Source organism: Macaca mulatta, chromosome 3, assembly GCF_049350105.2.
Source record: "Macaca mulatta isolate MMU2019108-1 chromosome 3, T2T-MMU8v2.0, whole genome shotgun sequence".
Taxonomy (NCBI): domain Eukaryota; kingdom Metazoa; phylum Chordata; class Mammalia; order Primates; family Cercopithecidae; genus Macaca; species Macaca mulatta.
Window position 1 is genome coordinate 112,016,619 of NC_133408.1, and position 26,870 is coordinate 112,043,488.

The following is a 26,870-nucleotide window of genomic DNA, read 5'->3' on the forward strand; positions in this document are numbered from 1 at the left end:
AAAAAAAAAAAATATATATATATATATATATATGTGTGTGTGTGTGTGTGTGTGTATATATGTGTGTGTGTGTGTGTATATATATGTGTGTATATATATATACACACACACACACACACACACACACACACACACACATACACACACATATTAGGGAAGCATTCCAGATGTTAATGTGAGGAAAAAACCTAGTGGAAGAAAAGTGATTCTTGGGTTGTTTCATTTTCTCTGTTCCACCGAAAGCGAAAGTAGAATGACTAACAAATTAAAGAGAATTCCTAGAAGAATGGCCTAGGAAAATTTTGGAGAGATTTTTCCATGAAAATCTAAAAGTATGCGTTTAGTTCAGAATTTATTTGATTAGCCCATTAAACTATATAGCAGAGGGGACTATCAGTAAAGTCAGGAAGGAACAAAATCAGAGCCCAAGCCCTCTAAATTGGCTGAGGAGCGGAATCTATAGTTGGTAGTATTTTGCTGTGTGAAGGAGTTCCAGACGTTAAACTCTCAGAAGTGCCTAGCAACTTCCCAGTTCCTAAAGCTCAGGCCCATCCCATACTGTGGGAATTTAATTCTTGTCAGGTAAGATTAGTAATAAAGAATAAAGATAATTTGCAATATAAATAATTCTTGACTAAGTAATGCAAGTAGTAACAAATGAGCAACTATGGGAGATTTAATTAATTCAGTGGCCTCTTTATTTCATCATATACCATAAAGATAACTTTCATGGTTGCATCTGGTTTTGAAACCCAAGCTTCTTCTGTAACTGATCTTCATAGAACACAGAAGCTTTCATTGAGCTTTTTAGGAACAATATGGAATATATCCAATGTTGGAAGCCTCTGAGGCTCTGTAGGATAGAGGTAAGGTCAAAGCTCTATGTTTGGCCTTTTATTCCTCTCTCCACATTTCCTTGCTTAGAAATTTCATTTTCCCATGTTCCCAGATATGCTGATGAGACTGTCCAATGTAGTGAAAATAACAGAGGCTTTGAACTCAGAACACTTGTTTCTTGGTCTAGTTACTTAATTGTTCTGAGGTTTGGTTTCTTCGATGTAGAAACAAGGCTAGTAACTCCACTTCTTAAGTTGTTATAAGGATGAAAGTGAGTGGATGCAAAATGTAGTTTCTATCACAGTGCTAGGCCCTGAGCAGGCATGTGAGGTTAGTTCTGTTTAATAGTCTGGTCCTTTTTTTTTGGCTCTGGATGAGATGACTCCAAATTAACTTCCACAGCTCTAATCTGATTCCTAAGTTTCAGCCAAGTATTTCCCAACATTTTTTTTTTTTTTAATTATACCTTAAATTATAACTCTAAGTTCTGAGGTACATGTGCACAACGTGCAGGTTTATTACATAGGTATACATGTGCCATGTTGGTTTGCTACACCCGTCAACCTCTCATTTACGTTCAGTATTTCTCCTAATGCTATTCCTCCCCGAGTCCCCCACCCCCTGACAGGCCCCAGTGTGTGATGTTCCCCTCCCTATGTCCATGTGTTCTTATTGCTCAACTCCCATTTATGAGGGAGAACATGTGGTGTTTGGTTTTCTGTTTTTGTGTTAGTTTGCTGAGAATGATGGTTTCCAGTTTCATGTATGTCCCTGCAAGGGATATGAACGCATCCTTTTTTATGTCTGCATAGTATTCCATGGTGTATATGTGCCACATTTTCTTTATCCAGTCTATCATTGATGGGCATTTGGGTTGGTTCCAAGTCTTTGCTATTGTGAACAGTGCTGCAATAAACATATGTGTACATGTATCTTTATTGTAGAATGATTTATAATCCTTTGGGTATATACTCAGTAATGGGATTGCTGAGTCTAATGCTATGTCTGGTTCTAGATTCTTGAGGAATCACCACACTGTCTTCCACAATGGTACCAGCAGTGTAAAAGCGTTCCAATTTCTCCACATCTTCTCCAGCATCTGTTGTTTCCTCACTTTTTAATGATTGCCATTCTAACTGGTGTGAGATGGTATCTCATTTTGCTTTTGATTTGTATTTCTCTAATGACCAGTGATGATGAGCATTTTTTCATATGTTTCTTGGCTGCATGAATGTCTTCTTTTGAGAAGTGTCTGTTCATATCCTTTGCCCATTTTTTGATGGGGTTATTTGTTTTTTTCTTCTAAATTTGTTTATGTCCCTTGTAGATTCTGGATATTTGACCTTTGTCAGATGGATAAATTGCAAACATTTTCTCCCATACTGTAGGTTGCCTATTCACTCTGATGATAGTTTTTTTTTTTTTTTTTTTTTTTTTTTTTTTTTTTTTTTTTGCTGTGCAGAAGCTCTTTCGTTTAATTAGATCCCATTTGTCAATTTTGGCTTTTGTTGCCATTGCTTTTGGTGTTTTAATTGTGAAGACTTTGGCTATCCCTATGTCCTGAATGGTATTGCCTAGGTTTTCTTCTAGGGTTTTTATGGTTTTAGGTTTAACATTTAAGTCTTTAATCCATCTTGAGTTAATTTTTGTATAAGGTGTAAGGAAGGGATCCAGTTTTAGCTTTCTGCATATGGTTAGCCAGTTTTCCCAGCACCATTTATTAAATAGGGAATCCTTTCCTCATTGCTTGTTTTTGTCAGGTTTGTCAAAGATGAGATGGTTGTAAATGTGGGGTGTTATTTCTGAGACCTCTGTTCTGTTCCACTGGTCTATATATCTCTGTTTTGGTACCAGTACCATACTGTTTTGGTTACTGTAGCCTTGTAGTATAGTTTGAAGTCAGGTAGTGTGATGCCTCCAGCTTTGTTCTTTTTGCTTAGGATTGTCTTGGCAATGCAGGCTCGTTTTTGGTTCCATATGAACTTTGAAGTAGTTTTTTCCAATTCTGTGAAGAAAGTCAGCGGTAGCTTGATGGGGATACCATTGAATCTATAAATTACTTTGGGCAGTATGACCATTTTCACGATATTGATTCTTCCTATCCATGAGCATGGAATGTTCTTCCAATTGTTTGTGTCCTCTTTTATTTCCTTGAGCAGTGGTTTGTAGTTCTTTTTGAAGAGGTCTTTCACATGCCTTGTAATTTGGATTCCTAGGTATTTTATTCTCTGTAGCAATTGTGAATGGGAGTTAACTCATGATTTGGCTCTCCATTTGTCTGTTATTGGTTTATAGGAATGCTTTGTGATTTTTGCACATTGATTTTGTATCCTGAGACTTTGCTGAAGTTGCTTATCACTGAAGGAGATTTTGGGCTGAGACAATGGGATTTTCTAAATATACAATCATGTCATCTGCAAACAGGGACAATTTGACTTCCTCTTTTCCTAACTGAATACCCTTTATTTCTTTCTTTTGCCTGATTGCCCTGGCCAGAACTTCCAATACTATGTTGAATAGGAGTGATAAGAGGGGGCATCCTTGTCTTGTGCCAGTTTTTTTTTCCTTCCCTCCCTCTCTCCCTCCCTCCCTTCCTCTCTCCCTCCCTCCCTCCCTTCCTCTCTCCCTCCCTTCCTTCCTTCCTCTCTCCCTCCCTCCCTCTCTTCCTCCCTCTCTTCTTCCCTCTCTTCCTCCCTCTCTCCGTCCCTCTCTTCCTCTCTTCCTCTCTTCCTCTCTTTCTCTCTTTCTTATACTTTAAGTTCTAGGGTACATGTGCACAACATGCAGGTTTGTTACATATGTATACATGTGCCATATTGGTGTGCTGTACCCATTAACTCATCGTTTACATTAGGTATTTCTCCTAATGCTATCCCTCTCCCCTCCCCCCTTCCTCCTCCCCCCACTGCACTACAGGCCCCAGTGTATGATGTTCCCCACCCTTGTTCAAGTGTTCTCATTGTTCAATTCCCACCTATGAGTGAGAACATGCGGTGTTTGGTTTTCTGTCCTTGCAGTAGTTTGCTCAGAATAATGGTTTCCAGCTTCATCCATGTCCCTACAAAGGACAAGAACTCATCTTTTTTATGGCTGCATAGTATTCCACAGTGTGTATGTGCCACATTTTCTTTATCCAGTCTATCATTGATGGACATTTGGGTTGGTTCCAAGTCTTTGCTATTGTGAATAGTGCCACAATAAACATATGTGTGCATGTTCTTTATAGTAGCATGATTTATAAACCTTTGGGTATATACCCAGTAATGGGATCGCTGGGTTAAATGGTATTTCTAGTTCTAGATCCTTGAGGAATCTAGTTTACACTCCCACTAACAGTGTAAAAGTGTTCCTATTTCTCCACATCCTCTCCAGCACCTGTTGTTTCCTGACTTTTTAATGATCACCATTCTAACTGGTGTGAGATGGTATCTCATTGTGGTTTTGATTTGCATTTCTCTGATGGTGAGTGATGATGAGCATTTTTTCATGTGTCTGTTGGCTGTATCAATGTCTTCCTTTAAGAAGTGTCTGTTCATATCCTTTGCCCACTTTTCGATGGGGTTGTTTGATTTTTTCTTGTAAATTTGTTTAAGTTCTTGGTAGATTCCGGATATTAGCTCTTTGTCAGATGAGTAGATTGCAAAAATTTTCTCCCATTCAGTAGGTTGCCTGTTCACTCTGATGGTAGTTTCTTTTGCTGTGCAGAAGCTCTTTAGTTTAATTAGATCCCATTTGTCTATTTTGACTTTTGTTGCCATTGCTTTTGGTGTTTTAGTCATGAAGTCCTTGCCCATGCCTATGTCCTGAATGGTATCGCCTAACTGAAACACCGCTCTGCAACAAGTGGAACTAATAGACATCTACAGAACTTTCCACCCCAAATCAACAGAATATACTTCTCAGCACCACATTACACTTACTCCAAAACTGACCACATAGTTGCAAGTAAAGCACTCCTCAGCAAATGTAAAAGAACAGAAATCATAACAAACTGTCTCTCAGTACACAGTGTAATCAAATTAGAACTCAGGATTAAGAAACTCACTCAATACTGTACAACTACGTGGAAACTGTTCAACCTGCTTCTGAGTGATTACTGGGTAAATAATGAAATGAAGGCAGAAATTAAGATGTTCTTTGAAACCAATGAGAACAAAGATACTACATGCCATAATCTCTGGTACATTTTTAAAGCAGCGTGTAGAGGGAAATTTATACTACTAAATGCCCCACAAGAGAAAGCAGGAAAGATCTAAAATCGACACCCCAACATCACAATTAAAAGAACTAGAGAAGCAAGAGCAAACACATTGAAAAGCTAGCAGAAGGCAAGAAATAACTAAGATCAGAGCAGAACTGAAGAAGATAGTGATACAAAAAACCCTTCAAAAACTCAATGAATCCAGGAGCTGGTTTTTTGAAAAGGTCAACAAAATTGATAGACCACTAGCAAGACTAATAAAGAAGAAAAGAGAGAAGAATCAATAGACGCAATAAAAGATGATAAAGGGGATATCACCATCGATCCCACAGAAATACAGACTACCATCAGGGAATACTATAAACACCTCTACACAAATAAATTAGAAAATCTAGATAAAATGGATAAATTCCTGGACACATACACCCTCCCAAGACTAAACCAGGAAGAAGTTGAATCCCTGAATAGACCAATAACAGGCTCTGAAATAGAGGCAATAATTAATAGCCTACTACCCAAAAGAAGTCCAGGACCAGACAAATTAACAGTTGAATTCTACCAGAGGCACAAAGGGGACCTGGTACTGTTCCTTCTGAAACTATTCCAATCAATAGAAAATGAGGAAATCCTCCCTAACTCATTTTTTGAGGCCAGCATCATCCTGATACCAAAGTCCGGCAGAGACAAAACAAAAAAAGATAAATTTAGACCAATATCCCTGATCAACATCGATGCAAAAATCCTCAATAAAATAAAACTGAGTCTTGTGCCAGTTTTCAAAGGGAATGCTTCCAGTTTTTGCCCATTTAGTATGATATTGGCAGTGGGTTTGTCATAAATAGCTCTTATTATTTTGAGATATATTCCATCAATTACTTTGTTTGTTGAGAGTTTTTAGCATGAAGCACTGTTGAATATTGTCAAAGGCCTTTTCTACATCTATTGAGATAATCATGTGGTTTTTGTTGTTGATTCTGTTTATGGGATGGGTTACATTTATTGATTTGCATATGTTCAACCAGCCTTGCATCCCAGGGGTGAAGCAGACTTGATTGTGGTGGATAGACTTTTTGATGTGCTTCTGGATTTGGTTTGCCAGTATTTTATTGAGGATTTTCGCATCGTTGTTCAAAAGGGACATTGGATCAAAATTTTCTTTTTTTGTTGAGTCTCTGTCAGGTTTTGGTATCAGGATGATGCTGGCCTCATAAAATGAGTTAAGGAGGATTCCCTCTTTTTCTATTGATTGGAATAGTTTCAGAAGGAATGGTACCAGCTCTTCTTTGTACCTCTGGTAAAATACAGCTGTGAATCCATCTGGTCCTGGACTTTTTTTGGTTGGTAGGCTATTAATTACTTCTTCAATTTCAGAACCCGTTACTGGTCTATTTAGAGATTTGACTTCTTCTTGGTTTAATATTCGGAGGGTGTATGTGTCCAGGAATTTATCCATTTCTTGTAGATTTTCTAGTTTATTTGCATAGAGGTGTTTATAGTATTCTCTGACGGTAGTTTGTATTTCTGTGGGATCAGTGATGATATGCCCTTTATCATTTTTATTGCATCTATTTGATTCTTCTCTCTTTTTTTTCTTTATTAGTCTTGCTAGTGGTCTATCTATTTTGTCAATCTTCTCAAAAAACCATCTCCTGGACTCATGGATTTTTTTGAAGGGTTTCTTTGTCTCTATCTCCTTCAGTTCTGCTCTGATCTTAGTTATTTCTTGCCTTTTGGTAACTTTTGAATTTGTTTGCTCTTGCTTCTCTAGTTCTTTTAATTGTGATGTTAGAGTATCAGTTTTAGATCTTTCCTGCTTTCTCTTGTGGGCATTTAGTGCTATAAATTTCCCTCTACACACTGCTTTAAATATGTACCAGAGATTCTGGTACATTGTGTCTTTGTTCTCATTGGTTTCAAAGAATATCTTTATTTCTGTCTTCATTTCGTTACTTACCCAGTAGTCATTCAGGAGCATGTTGTTCAGTTTCCCTGCAGTTGTACAGTATTGAGTGAGTTTCTTAATCCTGAGTTCTAATTTGATTGCTTTGTTGTCTGAGAGACAGTTTGTTATGATCTCCATTGTTTTACATTTGCTAAGGAATGTTTTACCTCCAATTATGTGGTCAATTTCAGAATAAGTGCAATGTGGTACTGAGAAGAAGGTATATTCTCTTGATTGGGATGGAGAGTTCCGTAGATTTCTATTAGGTCCATTTGGTCCAGAGCTGAATTCAAGTCCTGATTATCCTTGTTAATTTTCTGTCTCGTTGAACTGTCTAATACTTACAGTGGGGTGTTAAAGTCTTCCACTATTATTGTATGGGAGTCTAATTCTCTTTGTAGGTCTCTAAGAACTTGGTTTATTAATCTGGGTGCTCCTTTATTGGGTGCATATATATTTAGGATAGTTAGCTCTTCTCGTTGCATTGATCCCTTTACCATAGGTGATGCCCTTCTTTGTCTTTTTTGATCTTTGTTGGTTTAAAGTCTGTTTTATCAGAGACTAGGACTGCAACCCCTGCTTTTTTTTTTTTGCTTTCCATTTGCTTGGTAAATCTTCATCTTCCTTTTATTTTGAGCCTGTGTGTGTCTTTGCACGTGAGCTGGGTCTCCTGAATATAGCACACCGATGGATCTTGACTCTTTATCCAGTTTGCCAGTCTGTGTCTTTTAATGAGGGTATTTATTCCATTTACATTTAAGGCTAATATTTTTATATGTGAATTTGATCCTATCATTATGATTCTAGCTGGTTATTTTGCCTGTTAGTTGATGCAGTTTCTTTATATCATCAGTGGTCTTTACAGTTTGGCATGTTTTTGCATTGGCTGGTACTGGTTGTTCCTTTCCATGTTTAGTGCTTCCTTCAGGAGCTCTTGTAAGGCAGGCCTGGTGTTGATAAACTGTCTCAGCATTTGCTTGTCTGTAAAGGATTTTATTTCTCCTTCACTTATGAAGCTTAGTGTGACTGGATATGAAATTCTGGGTTGAAAATTCTTTTTTTTAAGAATGTTGAATATTGGCCCCCACTCTCTTCTGGCTTGTAGAGTGTCTGCTGAGAGATACGCTGTTAGTCTGATGGGCTTCCCTTTGTGGGTAACCCGACCTTTCTCTCTATCTGTCCTTAACATTTTTTCCTTCATTTCAACCTTGGTCAATCTGAGGATTCCGTGTCTTGGGTTGTTCTTTTTGAGGAATATGTTTGTGGTGGTCTCTGTGTTTCCTGAATTTGAATGTTGGCCTGCCTTGCTAGGTTGTGAAAGTTCTCCTGGATAATATCCTGAAGAGTGTTTTCCAACTTCGTTCCATTCTTCCCGTCACTTTCATGTACACCAATCAAACATATATTTGGTTTTTTCACATAGTCCCGTATTTCTTGGAGGCTCTGTTTGTTCCTTTTCACTGTTTTCTCTAATGTTGTCTTCTCACTTTATTTCATTAATCACTGATATCCTTTCTTCTGCTTGATCGATTCAGCTATTGAAACTTGTGTATGCTTCATGAAGTTCTTGTGCTGCGTTTTCCAGCTCTACCAGGTCTTTTGTATTCTGCTCTACACTGGTTATTTAGTTAGCTATTCCTTTTTTTTTTTTTTTTTTTTTTTGAGATGGAGTCTCGCTGTGTCGCCCAGACTGGCGTGCAGTGGTGTGATATCAGCTCACTGCAAGCTCAGCCTCCCGGGTTCTCGCCATTCTCCTGCCTCTGCCTCCCAAGTTGCTGGGACTACAGGCACCCGCCACCACACCCGGCTAATTTTTTTGTATTTTTAGTAGAGATGGTGTTTCACTGTGTTAACCAGGATGGGCTTGATCTCCTGACCTCGTGATCCTCCTGCCTTGGCCTCCCAAAGTGCTGGAATTACAGGCATGAGCCACTGCGCCCGTCCCGTCTCATCCTACCTTTTTTAAAGATTCTTAGTATCCTTGTGTTGGGTTAGAACATACTTCCTTAGCTTGGAGGAGTTGGTTATTACCCACCTTCTGAAGCCTACTTCTGTCAGTTTGTCAAACTCATTCTCCGTCCAGTTTTGTTCCCTTGCTTGCGAGGAGCTGTGATCCTTTGGAGGAGAAGAGGCATTCTGGTTTTTGGACTTTTCAGTCTTTCTGTGCTGGTTTCTCTCCATCTTTGTGGTTTTATCTACCTCTGGTCTTGATGTTGGTGACCTCCGGATGGGATTTTTGTGTGGATATCCTTTTTGTTAATGTTGATGCTATCTTTTCTGTTGGTTAGTTTTCCTTCTGACAGGCCCCTCAGCTTCAGGTCTGTTGGAGTTTGCTGGAGGTCCACTCCCGACCCTGTTTGCCTGGGTATGATCAGCAGAGGCTGCAGGACAGCAACTATTGCTGTTTGATCCATCCTCTGGAAGCTTTGTACCAGAGGGGCACCCATCAGATGCCAGCCAGAGCTCTCCTGTATGAGGTGTCTCCCAGTCAGGCTAAACAGGGGTCAAGGACCCAATTGAGGAGGCAGTCTGTCCATTATCAGAGCTTGAATGCTGTGCTGGGAGAACCACTGCTCTCTTCAGAGCCATCAGGCAGGGACGTTTAAGTCTGCTGAAGCTGTGCCCACAGCTGCCCCTTCCCCTAGGTGCTGTGTCCCAGGGAGATGGGGGTTTTATTTATAAGTTCCTGACTGGGGCTGCTGCCTTTGTTCAGAGATGCCCTGCCCACAGAGGTGGAATCTAGAGAGGCAGTCCGCCTTGCTGAGCTCTGGTGGGTTCCACCCAGTTCGAACTGCCTGGTAGCTTTGTTTATACTGTAAGCATAAAACTGCCTGCTTAAGCCTCAGCAATGGCGGACACCCCTCCCCACACCAAGGTCGAACATCCCAGGTGGATCTCAGACTGCTGCACTGGCAGCAAGAATTTCAAGCCAATAGATCTTAGCTTGCTGGAATCTGTGGGTGTGGGTCCTACTGAGACAGTCATTGGAGGGAATTTCTGGGTCTGCCAGTTGCAAAGACCTTGGGAAAAGCACAGTATCTGGGCAGGAGGGTTCTGTTCCTCCCAGTACAGTCTGTCATGGCTTCCCTTGGCTAGGAAAGGGAAATCTCCCGACCCCTTGCGCTTCCCGAGTGAGGCAACGCCCCACCCTGCTTTGGATCGCCCTCTGTGGGCTGCCCCCACTGTCTAACCAGTCCCAGTGAGATGAACCAGGTACCTCAGTTGGAAAAGCAGAAATCACCTGCCTTCTCCGTGGATCTCGCTGGGAGCTGGAGACGGGAGCTGTTCCTATTCAGCCATCTTGAGTTGTCTCGCTATTTCCCAACATTTTATTAGATATTTCCATTGGAGTTCTCCCCTCTCAAGTTTAGCCTATCAGATCTATCACAGAAGCACATTCTCTGTAAGTTGACTTCTTTTCTTAATGGTAGTACAGCTGTGGCTATACAGGCACCCAAATTGGAATCTGCCACCTATGAGTTTTCCTTTTATGTTTCTCTCTTTGTCCCCCTCCACCAAATGCACACAGACAGGCCCCTAGGCTCTCTTATAATTATTTTTTGAGTTAGAGCCTCACTATTTTGCCCAGGCTGGATTGCAGTGGCATGATTATGGCTCACTGCAGACTCAACCTTTTGTGCTCAAGTGATCCCTCCAGCTCATCCTGTTGAGTAGCTGAGGCTACAGGTGTATGCCACCACATTTGGCTAATTTTTTTTTCTGTTTATTGTAGAGATGGGTCTCACTTTGTTGCTCAGGCTAGTCATGAACTCCTGGCCTCAAGCAATGCTCCTGCCCCCCAAAGTGCTGGGATTATGGTCACGAGCCACTGTGCTTAGCCCTAAGTTTTTAACTGTTAGTTCTTCTGTTCATTGCTATTGTATCTCAATCTGAGACCTTTCTATTGCCTCTGTAAATATTTGAATTTAGTTTTCTCTTGACTTCTATTGAGTTCCATGTCATGTGTCCCAGTGAATGCCAGAATTGTCTGGCTATCTGTTGTTCGTGTACCAAGCTAAGAGAAAAGATAAACAACCCTTTAGTTAGGGTGTACATGTCTCTCACAACTAGTTTGAAAATAGAATTAAAAGCCTATGTGCTAAAATATTGTAAAATGTTTACTAAATCAGAACATTATCCCTTTATAATACTTGAACATAGGCATATTTCAGCTTATTGCACTCTGAAGATACATGTTTTACAAATCAAAGTTTTGTGGCAACCCTATGTCTGGCAAGTCTATTGGTATTTTTCCCAAAGTGTATGCTCACTTCCTGTCTCTATCACATTTTGGTAATTCTCACAATATTTTAAACTTTTTCATCTTTATTATATCTGCTATGGTAGTCTATGATCAGTGATCGCTGATATTACTATTATTGTGTTGGAACCCTGCAAATCACACCTGTATAAGATGGCCAGCTTAACTGATAAATGCTGTGTGTGTTCTGATTGCTCTTTTGACTGTTTCCTCATCTCTCTCTTTCTCTTTGAGACTCCCTATTCCCTGAAACAAAACAATATTGAAATCAGGCCAATTAATAACCCTACAATGACCCCTATGTGTTCAAGTGAAAGGAAGAGTCCTGTGTCTGTCAAAAGCTACCAAACCTAATTTAGAGCAAGGCCCTAATTCCCTTCAATTCTGTGAAGGCTGCAGAAAGTGAAGAAGTTACAGAAGAAGAGTATGAAGCTAGTAGAAGTTTATTCATGTGGTTTAAAAAGAAAGCATTGTCTTCCTAACAGAGAAGTGCAAAGTGAAGCAGCACGTGCTGATGTTGAGGCCGCACTGAGTTACCCAGAAGATCTAGCTGAGGTAATTGATGAGTATAGCAATGCTAAATGACAGATTTTTCAGTGTAGATGAGACAGCCTTCTACTGGAAGAACATGCCAGTTAGGGCTTTTATGGACAGAGAGGAGAAGTCAATGCCTGGCTTTAAATGATAAACTGACACTTGTTAGGAGCTAATGCAGCTAGTGACTTTCAGTTGGAGGCAGTGCTCACTTACCATTCCTAAAATCCTAGGACCCTTAGGAATTATACTAAATCTACTCTCTCTCTGTGCTCTGTAAATGGAAGAATAAAACCTGAATGACAGCACGTCTGTTTACAGCATGGTTTACTGAATATTTTAAGCCCACTTTTGAAAGAAAGAAAACGAAAGATTCCTTTCAAAATGTTACTGCTTATTGACAATATAACTGGTTACCCAAGATCTTTGATGGAGTATAAGAAAATTAATGTTACTTTATATCTGCTAACACAACATTTATTCATCAGCTTATAAATCAAGGAGTCATATAGATTTTCATGTTTTATGTTTGAAGAAATACCTTGTGTAAGGCTATCACTGTCCTAGATAGATTCCTCTGATGGATCTGAGCAAAGTAAATTGAAAACCTTCTGGAAAGGATTCACCCTGTTAGTTGCCATTAGGAACATTCATGATTCATGAGGGGTCATAATCCAACCCTCATGGAAGACTTGGAGGGATGTGACTTCAACGGGGGAAGTAACTGCTGATGTGGTGGCAATAGCAAGAGAATAGAAGTAGAGTCTGAACATATGACTGAATTGCTGCAATTTCATAAAACTTCGATGGATGAGGAGTTGCTTCTTATGGATTAGCAAAGAGAAAGTAGTTTCTTGAGATGGAATCTACTTCTGGTGAAGATACTGTGAACTTTGTTGATATGACAATAAAGGATTTACAATATTATATAAACATAGTTGATAAAGCAGTGGCAGGGTTTGAAAAGATTAAGTCCAACTTTGAAAGAAATTCTGCTGTGGGTCAAATGCTATCAAACAGCATCCCATGCTACAGAGAATTTTTTTTTTTTTGTGAAAAGAAGGATCACTCTAGGCGGCAAACTATGTTGTTGTCTTATTTTAAGAAATTGCCACATCCACCCATCCTTCAGTAACCACCACTGTGAACAGTCAGCAGCCATTACACCAGCAAAAAGATTAGGACTCACTGAAGGCTCAGATGGTCATTAGGATTTTTAGTAATACACAGTTTTAATTTAAGATATGTACATTATTTTTTAGTCATAATGCTATTGTGCACTTAATGGATGATAGTATATAAATATGACTTTTACATGCCATGGGAAATAAAAAATTTCATGTGACTAATTTTATTATGATATTTGCTTTATTGGCTCCAGGAGTCTGGAGTGAAACTCCCGATATTTTTGAGGCAGGCCTGTTACTTTCCCATTGCATAGGCAGACTTAGTGTGGTGATATTATGAGCATTATTAACCTAATAGAAAAATGTGTCACTAGATTATATCTAGTATCTGTAGGATGGAACCAATTACTAGAAAGGGTACAGTAAGTAATGCTGGCTTCTTGGATGGAGAGGCAAGTGAACAGTAAGTAATGCTGGCTTCTTGGATGGAGAGGCAAGTGAATAGTGTTTGGACGTTTGAGTTGTCCTGTCAGTGACTGTGAATATGACTGATTAGGCTTCATCCTTTTTCCTTCACCAAAAATGGCCAGAAAGTAATTTCAGTTTTCCTATTAATGAAAATTTGGCAGAACATTTCAAATGTGCACCAAATTAATAGATATATGGAAAATATGACAATTATAAAATACAGTAAAATGAAAGTCTTAAATCTAGATATATCACAGTTTGCTCATTAGTAAGAGGAAAAACTATTAATGCACATACATACATAGAGTGTTGCATGTGCAAATTCATATGCAAACATGGATACATATGTTTGTAATTGGAAAATTGCAGACTAGGCACTTCAGAGGCTATAGTGTTCTCTTTCATTCTGTCTCAATTAACTTTTCTGGAAGATTAAACCAAGAAAGAGGCCCTACCACAAGCTTTTTTTTTATTTTTATTTTTTTAAATATAAGACTTTTGTTAAACAACTTTAAAATTTGAAAAGAATATTCAAAAGAAGTATGATCACTTTCCTCTCTAAACAAGTAGGTTTTATTCATCAGAAAATATATTACAAAGTGATATCAAAGTTATAGAAAAATATGTCCATTTTTATTTTTGAGTTATGTGATTCCATAGATATTGAATGAATTTATTGTAAATATTTAAAGGCCTATTTTGTCTTGGCTGAGATTTACAATAGTTTATGATTGTTCTTTTTCTTATGCAAGGGTCGTCAAGTTCCAATTTCAGTCCATCTGAAGAGTGGAAGGCTTAGCAGGAACGAGTCACACGCTAAGTAAAATTGTGGCTATTAGGCATCTATGAGGTTTTTCAATAGAGATACTAGTTAAGGTTGTCATTTGCCATGTCATCACTTTTTACTCTACAAGAACAGATATTTAAAGAAAAATGAAGCTGAATGTCAACTTAGGTGGGCATTTGGCAAAAACAACATTGGGTTAGGTTTAAGCGGTAGCCATTTGTTTCAGTCTACAATACTGATGAAACCTCCATTGTCTCTTACATTCTCAAGTATATACAAATACTTTGAAATTCCCTGGTATCTGTCATTCAATAGGGACATGTAACTTTGAACCTCATCTATATTATTTCTCCTGGAAGAAGTTAAGCAGTGAGTGGATAGTTAATGGTGCTTGTTGGTACATTGGTATCTAGCATAACTGGATTTTATTTAAGTTCTGCAGAGGTCTTGACTACATGAAGATCAACTTTTTGTCTCTAATGAAAGGTGAAATGGGCTAGAAATTGTTTAACGTGGGAAATTTTTGTTAGCTAAGGTAAACTGGCACAAGTAAGAGGCTACTATTCTAAGATCCACTTACAGAAGGGAGCAAATTTTCACCATGAAGAGCAGAAAAAAAAAATTCGAGACTTTTTTTTAAAAGAATGAAGATACTTATTAAAATAGTTTTATCTTCTTAAAAATCCTTTAGGTTATGTTTGCAAAATTAAACTTTTTGTATAATCTTGTGGACATTATATAATAGTATGTTATGATATGCTTCATTTCAAGTGGTTATTGATTGATTGATTGACTGACACAGGATCTCACTCTGTTGCCTAGGCTGGAGTATAGTGTGATCATAGCTCAATGAAGCCTCCATCTCCCAAGTGATCCTCTTGTCTCAGCCTCCTGAGTAGCTGCAAGTACAGGTGCACGCCACCATGCCTGGCTAGCTTTTTAAATTTTTGGTAGAGATGAGGTGTTGCTGTGCTGCCCAGGCTGGTCTTGAACTGCTGAGCTCGAGCAATCTTTCCACCTTGGCCTCCCAAAGTGTTGGGATTACAGATGTAGCCACTGCACCCAGCCTTCAGGTGGTTATTTTTGCAAAAATATTTTTAGGGTACTTCTAGATCTCTAAAAATGTTCATGATTAATCCTTTGATATTAGAAATATTTTTGGGCCATCTCTTTGGTCATCATTCTCCTTTATATGTTTTATGTAGTCTTCTTTTGGGAAGTTCTCATTCCTATAGTATTTAGCATGATTTAAGGCATCTGCCAATATTACTTTGACCAACTTAATAAAATACTTATGTTTTGCTAGATGTAACTTTATTTTATTGTAATTATATTGAATTCTCAGAATTCTACAGATTTTTACCATCATCTACTCTATTAGTCTGTTTTCACACTGCTATAAAGATACTACCCTAGATAGGGCAACCTGTAAACAAAGGAGGTTTAATTCTCACAGTTCTGCATGGCTGGAGAGGCTTCAAGAAACTTACAATCACGGTGGAAGGAGAAGCGGGCACCTTCTTCAAAAGGTGACAAGTGAGAGAAGAATGAAGGAGGAACTCCCAAACACTTACGAAACCATCAGATCTCATGAGAACTCACTATCACGAGAACAGCATGGGAGAAACCACCCCCATGATTCAATCACCTCCCTCCCTTGACACATGAGGATTATAGGTCCCGCCTTTGACATGTGGGAATTTACAATTTGAGATGAGATTTGGGTGGGGACACAGAGCCAAACCATATTATTTAGAGACTGGTAATATTGTTTACTTGAAGTAAAATAGATTTCAGCGTCAAGTGGCCTGAAATTGTTGGGTGGGTCGTATTATAAATGTTCTGTTCTGTTCCTTTTTTTTTTTTTTTTTTTTTTTTTTTTTTGAGACAGAGTCTCGCTCTGTCGTCCAGGCTGGAGTGCAGTGGCCGCATCTCAGCTCACTGCAAGCTCCGCCTCCCGGGTCTACGCCATTGCCATTCTCCTGCCTCAGCCTCCCGAGTAGCTGGGACTACAGGTGCCCACCACCTCACCCAGCTAGTTTTTTGTATTTTTTAGTAGAGACGGGGTTTCACCGTATTAGCCAGGCTGGTCTCGATCTCTTGACCTTGTGATCCGCCCGTCTCGGCCTCCCAAAGTGCTGGGATTACAGGCTTGAGCCACCGCGCCCGGCCCTAAATGTTCTGTTCTTAATGAATCTGTGTATGTTAGCATGATATTATGATTCTATGCAGTCTTTTAACTGTCAGCTTTTAGAAACAATTGCCTGATAAGAAGCACACCTTATACTAAGAGAATATCCCTACTTAAGTGAAAATATATATATATTTTTTTATTAGAGACTGGTCAGCATAATGGAATTTTATAAGTTTAGATCCCTTATGTCTTAACAAGAAAAATCTAATGCTATAAACCAGCACTTTCTTTTGTAAAAATAAAATTGTGTCAGAATTATATTTGAAACTGTTTTTTTCATATATGATTTCTCTAAGTGCTTAGTCTGCACTTTGTTATTGAGGTGCTCAATTTTTGCCCTGATTTGACTGAAGTTGTTGTTAGCCTTCTGTTCATTGCATTTACAGGGGTGTGTAGTATTGCTATCACCTCTGTCAGATTGCATCTTTCAAAAACGATTTTCTAAAAGTTTTTTGGGTGGTGACCTGTCACAAAAAATATGGTATGAACATGGGACATACCCAGTTCTCTGTTTTCTACTTTTATGTGTTTTTGTTCATTAAGTAATGATGAAAAAATTCTTAAAAAATGAAGTAATATAGTAAATGTGTTGCAGTACTACTAAAAGGTAAATTCATAAAATTTCTCATGTAAAAATCACTTTAAACAGATTAGATTTCGCTGGGCACAGTGGCTCAAGCCTTTCAACACTTTGGGAGGCCGAGGTGGGCAAATCACGATGTCAGGAGATTGAGATAATCTTAGCTAACATGGTAAAACCCTGTCTCTACTAAAAATACAAAAAATTAGCGGGGTGTGGTGGCATGTGCCTGTAGTACCAGTTACTACGGAGGCAGAGGCAGGAGAATTGCTTGAATCCGGGAGGCAGAGGTTGCAGTGAACTGAGATCGCACCACTGTACTCCAGCCTGGGCGACAGAGCCAGACTCTGTCTCACAAACAACAACAAAAAAAATTTACCTACATTAAAGAAGATTTATTAGGTAGTAAGAATCTGAACTGTAGGCTGAGTTCCTTGCTTACAAATTAGTGATCAGAGAGCTATTTTTTACCCAGTGATGGAGAAAGGAGATTTCAGGAGAAAAAGCTAACTGTGTGTGTTTTTTAGCAGTATTATGTAAAACCGATTGTAAAACCACAAAAAATACCTTCCCACATCCAAAAAGTAAAATAGAGCTCCTTATGTATTTGGTTCTGGCAACGTTTTCACAAAATATCCTTTGCTACTATCAGGTAAAATAGTGGACTATATTTTGTTATTTAAAGCTTTTTTTAAAGAAACACAGCAAGTTCACATAATAGGTACCAAATAAGTGTCTAATTGTTAAAAGTGGGAAGAAATTGGCAACAAATCTAAGTTCAAAATATAAAGCAAACCCTTAAATTTTGCTTGATGAAATAGTTAATCGCATTTTCCATAGCAAAAGTTTTACTGTAATTATCTAATTATATGAGAGCTTTGCTTTACTCTGCTTGTATATGCAATGATTTTATTGGTGTTTTATGAGAGTTAAAAATCTCATGAATTTACTTTAGCTGAAAGCATAATTTACCAAGGGGAATTTTAATACTGTGAGGAACATAACCTTCAAAAGTATTGAATTGAGTTCTAGTTATTAGGAAGTAGTTTATTGACATTACAATAAATTATCTCTAAAATACTTGAAAATATTTAGCATTTGAACATGTCAGCAAATTAAAAAAAGAAAAGAAAGTCACCATCCATTTACACTCGATATTTTCACATCTGGAGAAACTGTCACAGATGTAAATTGTTTCCAGAATGTTCCAAAGCTCACCAGTGGCAGAGCCAGGAGCTGAATCAATCTAGTGTATTACTATGTATCATATATACTTGTTACTTTTATGTTCTCATGAATGTGCTAAGTAATAACATGGAAAAAGTAAAAATATATACACATATATGTGTTTAATATTCCTTCTTAATAAAAAATGACAATTTAAAAAACAGTGATTCCTTCTATGTGCTAATGGCTTCTTTAGTTTCATAGAGAGTATTGAGCCTTACTGAATTTGTTATAAAAATCGATGATGCTGTTAAATTTAATACCAGATCCCAGACATATCTTTGTCATCTTTTATTTAACTACTTGTTCTTTTGTTAACTCTGTTATTACTAGACTAAGAAAATGTGTTTTCAAGGCACAAGTTCATATCAAACAAAAGAGCTGGCTATTTTCATTCTCACTGCATCCATATTGGGTTTACTTTTTATAATCTGTTTCAGGTCCCTGATAGTTTGCATTTTTTTTTTCTTTTTTTCTTTTTTTTTTTTTTTTGAGACGGAGTCTCGCTCTGTCGCCCAGGCTGGAGTGCAGTGGCTGGATCTCAGCTCACTGCAAGCTCCGCCTCCTGGGTTCATGCCATTCTCCTGCCTCAGCCTCCCAAGTAGCTGGGACTACAGGCGCCTGCCACCTCGCCCGGCTAATTTTTTGTATTTTTTAGTAGAGACGGGGTTTCACCGTGTTAGCCAGCATGGTCTCGATCTCCTGACCTCGTGATCCGCCCATCTCGGCCTCCCAAAGTGCTGGGATTACAGGCTTGAGCCACCGCGCCCGGCCGATAGTTTGCATTTTTAAATGAATAGTGTGTGTGTGAATATATATATATGTATGTGTGTGTGTGTGTGTGTGTAATAACCAATGATTGACTTTAAGAGCAAACCAGTCCAAATCCCTCTTCCATTCCTCTCTCAGCCTTATTGCTACTGTAGCCTTATGGATTCTTTTATTTTTTTTAGTCAGAAAAACTATAGCTTTATTATATACTGAATTTTTATGTTGGCACTTAAGAGATGTTAAAATTTTCTCTTTCATAGTTGTACACTGCTCCAGTGGCACAAATACAATTACTTGTATAAATTCTATAAATTTTTTCATTTGTTTTCTGCTAATGTAGTATGTCTCAGGTATTTCCTACCTAAATCAATAAGAAAACCTAAATAAATACTGGTTAAAATACCTTTGCATATTTTATCTAGTTGCGGTTATGAATGGATTCATTTCTTACACAAAGATGAGGAATGATGAAATCATTCTAGTACGAGATGTTGAATAGAAAGAATTGAGGGTGTTGTTATAAGTTTTAGGGATCTTTGCTTATGACTAAATGGTTAATGGAAAGTTTGTGTTACGGGATATAGAATACTCCCAGAGATTAGTTGTGATGGATATGTAACTGATGTGTAAAGAAATGATTCTCACAGGGCACACCTCCCTAGTATTCATTCTTTTAATGGTAAGTTATTTTCAGATAGAATGGTATTCTGAAGCAATATGTGAATAAAATGAATTCCAGAGAACTTTGTCTAAGTTTTATGAGTAAATTTTTCTTGATTAAGCACAGAGTTTGGTATTGCTATTTATTTCCCTATTGGAAGTAGTTTTCTCAAGTTGGTCAGATGACTGAGATTGGCAAGATTGTGAATTTATTTTCCAGTGCTATTCTAGTAAATCAGTTTATAACATTTAAGATGAAATGCACAGGCGGCAAAATAAATGAAACTAGACTTTGTTAGGCATTTCACATTGATTGTAGCCCTAGGTAAGAAATGTGAACAATTTATGTGGTCATTCAGTTTTTTAAAAAGATGCCTGGCAACTTCTCTCACTACCTTTTCTTTTTTTTTTGCTACTGACTTCTATTTAAATAATGGAAAGAGACTTTAGCTTTAATTCTTGTATGCTATTTATTTACAAAGATGGAACCAACTATTATATTTTCAATATCATTAAAGTTAATGGTTATATTTTGTAATAAATACAATTTAAATATGCCTTTTAATATGGCTTTGTTATAATATTTAAAAGAGCATTACTTCATGCATAAATGTAACTTGTAAAATGAGCATGGGAAGGATACTGAATCTAGAGTTAAGATTTAAGTCACAAGTACTAGGTCTTCAAATAACAAGGGTCTCTTTACCTGTCCAAGTTACTTAATGTTTTTGAACATTAGTTCAAAATCCTTATCTATAAACAGAGTAGGATGCCTTTGATGGCATCTAAATGACCTCTTTTTTTTTTTGAATTGATAAATTTTTTTTTATTTTTTTTATTATACTTTAAGTTCTAGGGTACATGTGCATAATATGCAGGTTTGTTACATATGTATACTTGTGCCATGTTGCTGTGCTGCACCCATCAACTCGTCACCACCCATCCACTCGTCATTTACATCAGGTATAACTCCCAATGCAATCCCTCCCCACTCCCCCATCCCCATGATAGGCCCCGGTGTGTGATGTTCCCCTTCCAGAGTCCAAGTGATCTCATTGTTCAGTTCCCGCCTATGAGTGAGAACATGCAGTGTTTGGTTTTCTGCTCTTGTGATAGTTTGCTAAGAATGATGGTTTCCAGCTGCATCCATATCCCTACAAAGGACACAAACTCATCCTTTTTTATGGCTGCATAGTATTCCATGGTGTATATGTGCCACATTTTCTTAATCCAGTCTGTCACTGATGGACATTTGGGTTGATTCCAAGTCTTTGCTATTGTGAATAGTGCCGCAATAAACATACATGTGCATGTGTCTTTATAGCAGCATGATTTATAATCCTTTGGGTATATACCCAGTAATGGGATGGCTGGATCATATGGTACATCTAGTTCTAGATCCTTGAGGAATCGCCATACTGTTTTCCATAATGGTTGAACTAGTTTACAATCCCAATGAGTGAAGTTGCTCATCACTGAAGGAGATTTTGGGCTGAGACAATGGGGTTTTCTAAATATACAATCATGTCATCTGCAAAGAGGGACAATTTGACTTCTTCTTTTCCTAACTGAATACCCTTGATTTCTTTCTCCTGCCTGATTGCCCTAGCCAGAACTTCCAACACTATGTTGAATAGGAGTGGTGAGAGAGGGCATCCCTGTCTTGTGCCAGTTTTCAAAGGGAATTTTTCCAGTTTTTGCCCATTCAGTATGATATTGGCTGTGGGTTTGTCATAAGTAGCTCTTATTATTTTGAGATACGTTCCATCAATACCGAATTTATTGAGCGTTTTTAGCATGAAGGGCTGTTGAATTTTGTCAAAAGCCTTTTCTGCATCTGTTGAGATAATCATGTGGTTCTTGTCTTTGGTTCTGTTTATATGCTGGATTTTGTTTATTGATTTGTGAATGTTGAACCAGCCTTGCATCCCAGGGATGAAGCCCACTTGATCATGGTGGATAAGCTTTTTGATGTGCTGCTGAATCCGGTTTGCCAGTATTTTATTGAGGATTTTTGCATCGATGTTCATCAGGGATATTGGTCTAAAATTCTCTTTTTTTGTTGTGTCTCTGCCAGGCTTTGGTATCAGGATGATGTTGACCTCATAAAATGAGTTAGGGAGGATTCCCTCTTTTTCTATTGATTGGAATAGTTTCAGAAGGAATGGTACCAGCTCCTCCTTGTACCTCTGGTAGAATTCAGCTGTGAATCCATCTGGTCCTGGACTTTTTTTTGGTTGGTAGGCTATTAATTATTGCCTCAATTTCAGAGCCTGCTATTGGTCTATTCAGGGATTCAACTTCTTCCTGGTTTAGTCTTGGAAGAGTGTAAGTGTCCAGGAAATTATCCATTTCTTCTAGATTTTCCAGTTTATTTGCGTAGAGGTGTTTATAGTATTCTCTGATGGTAGTTTGTATTTCTGTGGGGTCGGTGGTGATATCCCCTTTATCATTTTTTATTGCGTTGATTTGATTCTTCTCTCTTTTCTTCTTTATTAGTCTTGCTAGCGGTCTGTCAATTTTGTTGATCTTTTCAAAAAACCAACTCCTGGATTCATTGATTTTTTGGAGAGTTTTTTGTGTCTCTATCTCCTTCAGCTCTGCTCTGATCTTAGTTATTTCTTGCCTTCTGCTAGCTTTTGAATGTGTTTGCTCTTGCTTCTTTAGTTCTTTTAATTGTGATGTTAGAGTGTCAATTTTAGGTCTTTCCTGCTTTCTCTTGTGGGCATTTAGTGCTATAAATTTCCCTCTACACACTGCTTTAAATGTGTCCCAGAGATTCTGGTATGTTTCTTGCTCTGTGGCTCAGGCTGGAGTACAGTGGCATGATCTCAGCTCACTGCAACCTCTGCCTCCTGGTTCAAGCAATTCTCCTGCCTCTACCTCCTGAGTAGCTGGAATTACAGGTGCCCGCCACCACGCCTGGCTAAGTTTTTGTATTTTTAGTAGAGATGGGGTTTCACCCTGTTAACCAGGCTGGTGTCAAACTCCTGACTTCAAGTGATCCACCCACCTTGGCCTCCCAGAGTGCTGAGATTACAGGCATGAGCCACTGTGCCTGGCCCTAAATGGCTTCTTTTTTCTAAAATTATTTTCTATACTAGAACATGCTGTGAAGTCTTTTTGCTTTCATACGCTCTTATGCATGATCTTAATGTGTAGATTTAGTAGAATAATTCAGGTTTTAACAGTTATATTAAATATGAATCAGGTGATATGATATTCCTATTTCAAGCCATTTTTGAGACCTTCTGTGTTAATTCTTATCACAAGACTCATAGGTTATTTTGATGTTTTCTCTTGTATTTGTCCATTTCTTATCCTCTTTTTTATGTCTAATGTTTACAGATTAAGTCTAAATTTTCCCTTTTTGTGTTTCATTATTTTTTCTCTCTGCTTAATAACTGTTACAAAATTTTTTTCATCAGTGAATCTATCCTTTCATGTCTATCCAAGCCCTTCCATCTGAGAATGACTCCATAGTGAGTAATGTTCACACTGTTTCTTCTTACCATTTCATTTTAAACTTATTTTGTGTATACTATCCAGTTAGCACTTGGCAGGGAATGATCTTATTCTCTCCCTTACCTAATAGATTACTTAATATGGACTCACACAGTATTGATTTAATGTCTGTGCGATAGATATTTTGGCCTACATGGAACTTATTTAATAATATAATCTTTTTTAAAAAAAAAAACCAGCATCTTACTTTAGATTACTGAAATATTCTATGTAAGCTAATTTTCCAGGTTATTATATATTAAGGAAAAAATTGTATTGGTCTGGTTTTTCTAAAATAAGGATTTGTAATAAGAGTTTACTTAAAATAACCAGAGTTAGCCAGGGAAGTGCTTTAGTGACTGATAGTTAACGAAATCCCTGGTCCCTTTCCCTTCTATCTACCATGGAAGGTTTGAGAACTTTAGTCAGGTGTGCTTGAGAAAGAGGTAATTCAGCCTGGAGAAGTCATCTTAAGGATGTGAGAGGAAGCCAGTATTTGGAAGACGGAGCAGGGTCCAACTCTGTGAGGAGTGAGAGGACTGGCATTTCTATATGGACAAAGAAACACATAGAGTGGTTGGAATTAGAAAGAGCCACTGAGTGCGTCTGAAACTGAAGGAATGGCAGATTGTAAAGTGTTGAGTGTGGGGTCTTGACTGGTTTGAGTTTGAGCTAGGCTTTCTAAGTTTGAAGTCTATAAAGCAGCACTGCCTAGTAGTAATTGATGTGATCAGATTTCCATCTTATACATCATCGATGCAGGATGGAAAGTAGATTATAATAAGCAGAGAAATTCCTGGTTTAGTTAGGGGGCTACTGCAGTATAATAGTACAAGAAATAATAGTGGTAGTGAGGACTAGGTTACTGTATTGGACTGAATATTTGTGTCCCCTCAAAATTTATATGGTAAAATCTTAACCCCCATAATGATGGCATTAGGAGATGGGTGCTTTGGGAGGTGATTAGATCTTGAGAGTAGCACCCTCATGAATGAGATTAATGCCATTTTAAGAAGAGTCAGAGTTTGTTCTCACTACCTAAGGACACAATGAGAAGTTGGCAGTCTGCAAGCTGGAAGATGGCCCTCATGAGTACCTGATGATGCTGGCAATCTGATCTTGTACTTCCAACTTCCAGAACCGTGAGAAAAAAATTTCTGGTGTTAATAAGCCATCTGGTCGATGGTATGTGTTACAGCAGGCGAAACAAAGGCAGGTAGTTTTAGTGGGAGTGAACCAAATGAAATCAAGATATATTTAAGAGATCAAAGCATTAAGAATTGAAGCTTAAATAAATGAGAGAAAAGAAGTATAGCCTCTAATTTTATGTCTTATAAAACTTGGCGAATGATAGTAAGCTAGGGAAGATTAAAGCGAGAACTTTGTGGTTTGTTTTTTAAGGTTGAATAGGCATATGAAGATCCCAGATTTTTTGGCAAAGTATAATTTAAAAGATTTTATTCATATTCAAAAGTTTTCTGTTCATTTGTGTGTGTATGTGTGTGTGTGTGTACAAAAGCTCTCAAAGCTTACTTTGAAAGGCAAGTTAGACTCCTTTATGACTTTCTTAATATTGAATTTTAATAGAGTTCTAGGGATAGACAAAATTTAAAATATATCTTTTATATTACAATGTCTTTTCCAAGCCTTCTATAGTGTCTGTATGGCAGATGATTTTTTTAGTGAAATCCTTTTTATTGTAATACTTCATATTCTGAAAAACAAAAACAGAAAAAAACCTTTTCTATTGGTTGAATTGTTGGCAGACAGGAAGATGGTAAGAATATTACCAGGCTTATATGCTGTTGCCTTAGGATTAAGATCTGTAGCCACCTAAAAATAGATTACTTTTGCAGGTTTTGGAAAGCCTGAACTGTTCTCGTATGGAAAGTATAGAAAGATAATGGAATCAGTGCCAGAAACTTCTAGATTCAGATTTTTTTTGGCTTGAATCCTGTTAGCAATAAGTTTATGTGTGATAATTTTGAAAAGTGTAATATGATTCAATTTTCTGGGCACCAGAGATTTTGTTTTATGGAATTATGGAACTTAATTTTAGCTAAATGCTCAATATTTAAGCTTAATTCTACTGGTACTTGCTGAGGTGGAATGTAGCAAGTGTCGTCAAGGTAGTCCCAGAGTCAATACTGAAAAACTTATTTGGGAACAGTAGGAATGGTTAAAGTCACCAGCATGACTCCTCTGAGTACTGAGTATTACTTCCACTTCTAGAATATAGTGAGAGGCCTCTAGATTTAAACTTTCTTAGTTAACATGTTTATAGTAATGACTGAGTTCTGAGTTTTTCCTCAACTATCAAAATTCCAACTATGACCTTGTATTTCTTGCTCTTCCCATTGGTATGAGATGGAACTTCAAATACGTTTATAATTTCCAGAACCCTCCCAGCAAATGTGGCCTGCTAATGTATGTTATTAGTACAATTAGGTTAATGTTAGTAATAACAGACACTTACTGAAAAGCTGGAAATAATGAGTCACCGTTCTTTTCCTTTAAAATGAATGATCCCAGGGCTTTAGTCTTCAGAGCAACCCTGAGAGTTGATTATCAAAGATAGCATTATCCCCAGTTCAAAATTAAGCCTAGTGATCATTTCACTGTATCACGTAATTTTCGTGAGTAATGCCAATACTTGTCCTTTTCGAATAGTAGAAACCTATTTTGTTACAAGAGAAAAGGATCTTGAAAATCATTTAGTGGAATGCTTTCATTTTAAAGAGGTAACTCAAGCACTTTCTTTGCCTGGCTCTAAGATACCTTGTTTTATTTTGAGAATTGGCAGTTTTTTCCTGTAAAGAACCAGATAGTAAATATTTTAGGCTTTGTGGCCTGTCTGCACAGTCTTTTTCACAACTATCAACTCTGCTGTTTTCATGTCAAAGCAGTCATAGACAATATGCAAAAGAATGGGTATAGCTGTGTTCTAGTAAAACTGTATTTACAAAATAGGCTTGACCCACAGTTTGCTGACTTTTGATTTAGATTTTCAATCTGAAATGACCTAGTTTGCCACAGTTATTAGTACCTTTATCCTATATGTGTTAGGCATTTATTTAACAGACATGCACTCTCTGGGTCATGAAGCCTCATGATTTAAAGTATTACTCATGCACTGACTTATGTTTTTATCCCTAAATTTCATCCTTTCTCAAAGTTTTGATAGAAATGTTCAAATGCAGGCAGTTTAAATGTTTAAAAGTCTTTTTCCTTCTCTGAACTATTCATCTCAACTTCTATCTTTTGTTTCCAGTTGAGCTTACCATAGCCACTGTGAGAGATTTTGCTTGTATAAATTTACCAAGTTACTCTCCTTATTGAAAACTTTCAGATGCTTCTCATCTCCTAATGGACAAAACTCAGATCATAAAGCCTTGGCCTGGTCTGGCTCTTGCCTAATTCCACTGTTCTGTCTTTCTCATTTCCTTATTGAGTAGTTTGCCCTCTGGAAATCACTAAGTTATTTGTAGTTCTCCACATGTACCCTGTAACTTGATTTAGATGTGTTTCCTGCATGAGTTTTTCTTTCTACCTGAAACACTTTTTTTTTTTTTTAATTGTTTACTTGCCAAACTCTCCTTAAAAATTTGAGTGACATTTCCTCTTGGAATCCTTCCCTAATACCTTTGTGCTCATATCCCTTCTCCTCTGACAAGTCAGCATGTGTAGACATTCAGAAATATTTGTTCATTTGAACATGCCTTAATGTTCCAAGTTATGTTGTCTGCTATCCTACCCTGCTTCAGTGCTGTCTTCTAC

General features: G+C 37.7%; 1 protein-coding gene across 3 annotated transcripts in view; it reads left to right on the forward strand.

Annotated features, from left to right (window-relative positions):
• Positions 1 to 26,870, forward strand: part of CRPPA (CDP-L-ribitol pyrophosphorylase A) — a 332,461-nt gene that overhangs the window by 163,657 nt on the left and 141,934 nt on the right. The window lies entirely within an intron of this gene.